We start from the raw sequence: 5,930 nt of genomic DNA, 5'->3' as shown, positions 1-5,930 counted from the left end.
ACTGTAATTTCCTATCCTTTCTTAAAATATAGAGGTAGATATCATACAACACAATTGAAATCAACTAATTATTTATTTAACGTGTATTTCTGAAATTTTCATCGCAATAAAACATTTTCATTGTAAAATTCTCACTTTCATGGCCTCGATGAGTTTCGGGTAGAACTCCGGCCCCACTAGACGCAAAGTTCACCCCGTAAATGTAGTTTCTGAAACCAGGCTCTAGATACGATGGAATTAACGGCAGTTTTGCATACTCACCTATAAATAATTAACGTCACAAGACAATAACTAATTATTTATACAAAAAATTAGCAAAATAGCCAACTCAAACGTTGAGATTTGCTAAATAGCCAAGGTTTTGTAAATATTAAGTAAATAGCCACTCGGATGACGTGGTCCAATTAGATGTTTTTTCAATTCCGAAATCTGTCTTTTTAGAGTTTTGAATTCTGAAAATATTTGAAATTTGAATTTTTTATGTTTTCCGGAACTTTAAATTTGAACTGACCGACTTTATGTGTGTACACGATTTAGTTGTTTAATTATTTCCTTATATGTAGCAACTGAATTAATGTGGTTGTGCATTGTTATTTTGTTTCCTTATATATTTGATTTTTATTCTTTATTTACTGTTTTGATTATTTCTTTACTTTTAGTTTGATTTTCCTTAATAGTCGTGATATTGATCTTCCTTATTTACACCTATTGGGTGTGCATTCTTTTATTTATTTATTTTTTTTTGAAATTTTAGGCTATTTTCGCACTGGTTTTCATAAAATTACTATTGTATTTACGTATATTTACTATCACTGTTATGTTGCAATTAAACTTTTTGAACGTCAATGGCTGGAAAACCATAATCCATTGTCACGTGGTGTAAACACAGAATGTAATCAACATGATTTACAAACTGTTTTCGGTACACGGCGTTATTGTGAGCGCCTTATTTCTGACGGCAGTTATTTTTGTTCTCGCCATCGTGGTTGAGCCATATTAACCTTGTTTGCAGTATATACGTGCTAATATTCCAATTTCATTAGATACAACAAAATCATAACTTGACATATTCAGCAGTAAATACATGGAAATATCTTCGTCACAACTTTTTAATTGACATTTTCGGCAGTAAATACACGTTTTAACAAAGAAACAATAACATCTAAAATACCTAGACATCATATTCCTTTTCAACAACATCACACCTAAGTCATTGACATATACATACACACATTTTTCCTTCTAATTAGACCACAAGCCATGTATAACTCGTACACTAGTAAATATACACAAGTCATTGACATATTATGCAGTAAATATATGAATCTTTATCCCAGAGGAAGATGACTAACACAGAATCCATGTTTTCCGAAAATCGAACCCAAAAACCCAGATTTATCTTTCCATTTTGTGTAAATCTTTGTCGGAAATTAGTAAAATAGCAAGAACATCTACATTTGCATACGAGATATATTTGCTGCTGCCGAAATCGTTTGTTGGAGATGTTGGACAGGTTTTCGTCTGGGAAGAAACCAGAGGTTTCTTTTTTTTTTGGAGCTTTTTTTTTTCTTAAACGAGAGATAATGGAGGTGAGCGGTTATGAATATGATTTTAATTACCTTAATTCTCGGAAATCATGATTTCCCTGGATTTTTTTAATATTAATCAGGAAATGGCGAATGGGCGGGAAAATTATTTGGGTATTTTAGTAAACTTGGACAGGTAATTAAATACTGCAGGCTAGTTACTTAATATTTACAAAACCTTGGCTATTTAGCAATTTCTAAGGTTTGAGTTGGCTATTTTGCTAAATTACCCTTATTTATATACTTCTAATTAGTATATATATACTTAACAGATGAAATCAGGAATGACCCATACGAGAATACCACAAATAAAAGTCAAACGATAAATGACATAAACGAAAGGAAAATAAATCCACACTAGAAGCAGCCACATCCGATATTTTGAGTTCATCCAAGACATAGAGTCCTTCCTGCTTACGGCCTATCCCAATCACCGTCTGAGTTTGTGGATCCTGAACACAATAGGTAGAAGAAGAAAAAGTGACTAACAAACCAGAATCACACAATTGACTGACAGACACAAGATTCATAGCAAGACTAGAGATATAGTAGACATTAGGAAGCGAAATATGAGATGCGACAATAGACAAACACCCTCCGATGGCATTGAGGTGCCATTGACAGCCATAATGGGAAGAGATGAATGACAAGGCAATGATACAAATGATAGAAAGTGAAGGGACATATGGTTGGAAGCATAGAATCAAGACAGACATGGCATGCGGCTGCGAATTAAGGAGCTGTTGGAACTGCTCAAACATGTACGGATCAACAAATAGGGGAGCAACATCGTTGGTGAACTGAGGTACCCACGGAGCCGTAAGACGAGGTGCCCACGGTTGGGGTAGACGTTGTTGTTGAGTTGATCGTTGTTGTTGCTGCAGTTTGCCTATGCTCAACAAGAGTGGACATTGAGCCTTCCAATACCTTTTTCCTTATAAAAAGACACACTTATCCAAAGGGACTGCCATCGATGGCCTGGGCCCACTACCATCGGACGACCAATATGGGGCAACAAGGACATCAGGTGTTGTGGGTGGTGGAGTCTCCTTGTCAATCTTAGACTTGAGACGAACCTCACCGGCCAGCAGCTCGTTAACCACATAATCAACAAAAGGAAGATTATTGCGGTAAAAAAATCGCACCACACAATCCCTCAAAGTTGTCGTGAAGTGCCATAAAAGACTGAATCAATCGATGCTCTTTACGTCGAGAGATGTAAGCCACCACTGGCCTTAACTCAGCCGAGTCAATTCCAACTGATCCAACAACGAGAACATGGCAGAATAGAACTCTTGAATACTCATACTATTTTGCCGAAGCGCACGAATATCCTTCTCTAACGGATACTGCTTGGCAAAATTAGATTGAGTGTAGAGTCTCTCCAGATGTTCCCAGACCTCATTCGCAGTCTGTACTTCTTCAACTGAGCACCGATCGAGTGAGTAACATAATTGTTAATCCACATGATAATCTTTGCATTATCAGCCTCCCAAACATCCGTCAAAGTCATCAAATCATCGACCTTCTTATCGGAAGGCTTAGGTCGCCCACCCGTCATAAAACTCTACACGCAAAAAATTCCTTTTAACGTAACTCCAATATGAGTAATTTTTGCCATCTAGTTGAACACCAAATGCCTGAAGGGAATCTCTCTACGACCCGCCACATCGAAAAACACCAATCCAAACATCTAAAAACGAAATCCAAACAAACAGAGAGAAACCCCAAAATCGAAATCCAAAAACGCAATCACCAACACATCTAAACAACACAAAAAGGGAGGACGGAACAATCACCAAATTAATTACGACATCCACAAATGAAGAAAAAGAGACGAAAATATCAATTGCACGGACGAAAAACGTAGTTCGATTTGCAAACAGCGTGGATGATATATTAACTTTCTTCAATCAATCAACAAAATCATGGGTGAGAGAAGATGACTTTGATACCATGAAGATTTAGGGATTCAGAGAAAAGAGAGTGTCTGAATAATGAAGCGTAATAATGAAAATACAATAGTTCGGATATATAACCCTAATACAACCAAATAAGTAATTAAAAGACTAAAATAACTCTACATAAATAAAATAATGATAAATATACTATGCTAATAGAAACAACCACAAAGTACACACTATGGATTGAGTCTAATTAACCTACAGAGATCTAATATTATAGTTTTCATATAATAGAAAGTATAAATGTGTATATTATAATATAGTTTTCAATAATATTATAATTTTCATATAATAGAAAGTATAAATGTGTATATTATAATATAGTTTTCAAATATACGTATTTACGGAAAACTACACCATTTAATGTAATATGTTAGGTTTTTAAGTTTAGTTGATAATTCTACACTATTTTTAAATATTTTTAAGAATTAATGACATTTTTGGCCCCTCGTCTTTGACCTCTTTAACACCTTGGTCCCTGATGAAAAAAGTCTGCAGTCTTGGCCCATTATGACCAGACAATTTTCATATTTGGTACTTCTGTTAATTTTTCTGTCCAAATTGCCGGATAATGGTCACGTGCAAGTCACGCCTGCGATACAAGGAGGGTAATTATGTAATCCCGCTAAGAAAGGTAATTCTTTCGTGTAATATTGTGTTTTTGAAATTCAAAAAAATAAAATTAAATGTAAAAACTGATTCGATAATTACCCAAAAAAAATTCACAGTGCAGAAATCAAAAATCGCGAAACCCCAAAAAAATTCACAGTGCAAATCGCCGAAGACACGACGGACTATGGGGCGGAGGAAAGGTAAATCGCCGGCGAAGAAAGGAAGTACGCCATCGCCGGTGAAGAAAGGACGTATGAAATCCCCGGCGAAGAAAGGAAGAATGACATCGCCGTCGAAGAAAGGACGTACGACACCGCCGGCGAAGCAAGCCACTTCGAGGGAGAAACGCGAGTGGGATAAATCTCGAACCCCGATTCAAGAAGGGGCTTATGGTAAGCTTATGGTTTTATTTGTTCTTTATTGTTTTGTTGTTATCGAAGGGGATAAATCGCGAGTGAGATATGTTTTTGCAGATGGGTAGTGAGGGTAATGGGACCACTAGTGTTGTGGCTTCATTTGTGTTTGATTTTTTTTGTTTCCCGTCCTTTTGTGTTTGTTGTGGTCCCGGTTTTGTCGGTAGAGTTTGGTACAGGTAAGGGTGGGTGTGGGGTTTTGAGGGTATTTATGTAATGGGTGTCATGTTTTAAATGGGTATTTATTAGTTTACTTTGTACATGAAAATGAAAGCTTTTGTTGCCATGTTTTTGTTTCAGAGGAACTTCTAAACAAGTTTTCTATCAATGTCTACCATGGAGGTGCGGTGAGGTTTGACTGTGGATATAGTTTGGACAAATACGAAGGCGGCACTGTAAGTCAGTTTATGTTTGTAGATATAGACAGAATGTCTATTCAAGTGTTGAATAATATGATGACAAAGGAACTTGGTTACTCAACTGGTTGTGATTACTACATGGACGCGCCTGAGGGTAAGGTGATTTGGATTGAGTTGGACGGTCAGTTGCTGGAACGTGTAGCTGAAAATCTGAAGACAAGTTGGGAGGTCAATATTTATTGTGATCATCCAGTTGCACCACTACTTATACAAAACAGCGTTGGTGAGGACGATGAAGACCACCATGTCGACGTTGTGGCTGAGCAAGAAGAGCATGAGGACCCGGGTCCTGAACCAGTCATTAATGACCATTTATCTGATGTCGTGGCCAGTGAAAGCGACGCACAGGGTGACATTGAGGAGGAAGACCGTGAAGAAGTTGATGAGGAAGCACAAAATGACATGGATGAACAGACATGGGAAGCGTATCAGAGAAGGCCAACTGAGAACGAGTTTGGTTTCGAGTTGAGTGACGAAGAAATTGAAGTGGATGGGGCATCTGTTGACTTGGGCCTAGCAGGCGTAGTTAAGAAAGGGAAGGGCGTTCTAATTGATGATTATGAAGATGATAGCGACTACAACATAGACGCTCAATGGATCGGACTCAGAAGACAACCCGGCAGAAGAGGTTCGTGATAAAATATTAGAATTCAAAAATATTATTGTATTTTGGTATAATAGAATATCTTTTACAATTTTACATTTTGGTATTATTGCAAATGATAATCAGTCATCCAACTCATAACTTTGCAAATCCTAAATAAAAGCATAATTAAAGTCAATCAGTAAAAGCTGAATTTATGGCATATTGACCATAACTCATAATAAAAGCTGAATTAAAGTCAATCTAAAATCCTTTTTTTATACAAACACACATACAACTAACGACAAGTCGTTTTACACTTAAAAGGAAAAATAAAAAAACGACAACATACT

This window comes from Urtica dioica, chromosome 9 (assembly GCF_054948205.1).
Source record: "Urtica dioica subsp. dioica isolate 48M chromosome 9, U.dioica_male_clone48M_v1_H2, whole genome shotgun sequence".
Lineage (NCBI taxonomy): Eukaryota > Viridiplantae > Streptophyta > Magnoliopsida > Rosales > Urticaceae > Urtica > Urtica dioica.
This window is presented reverse-complemented; position numbering follows the sequence as displayed.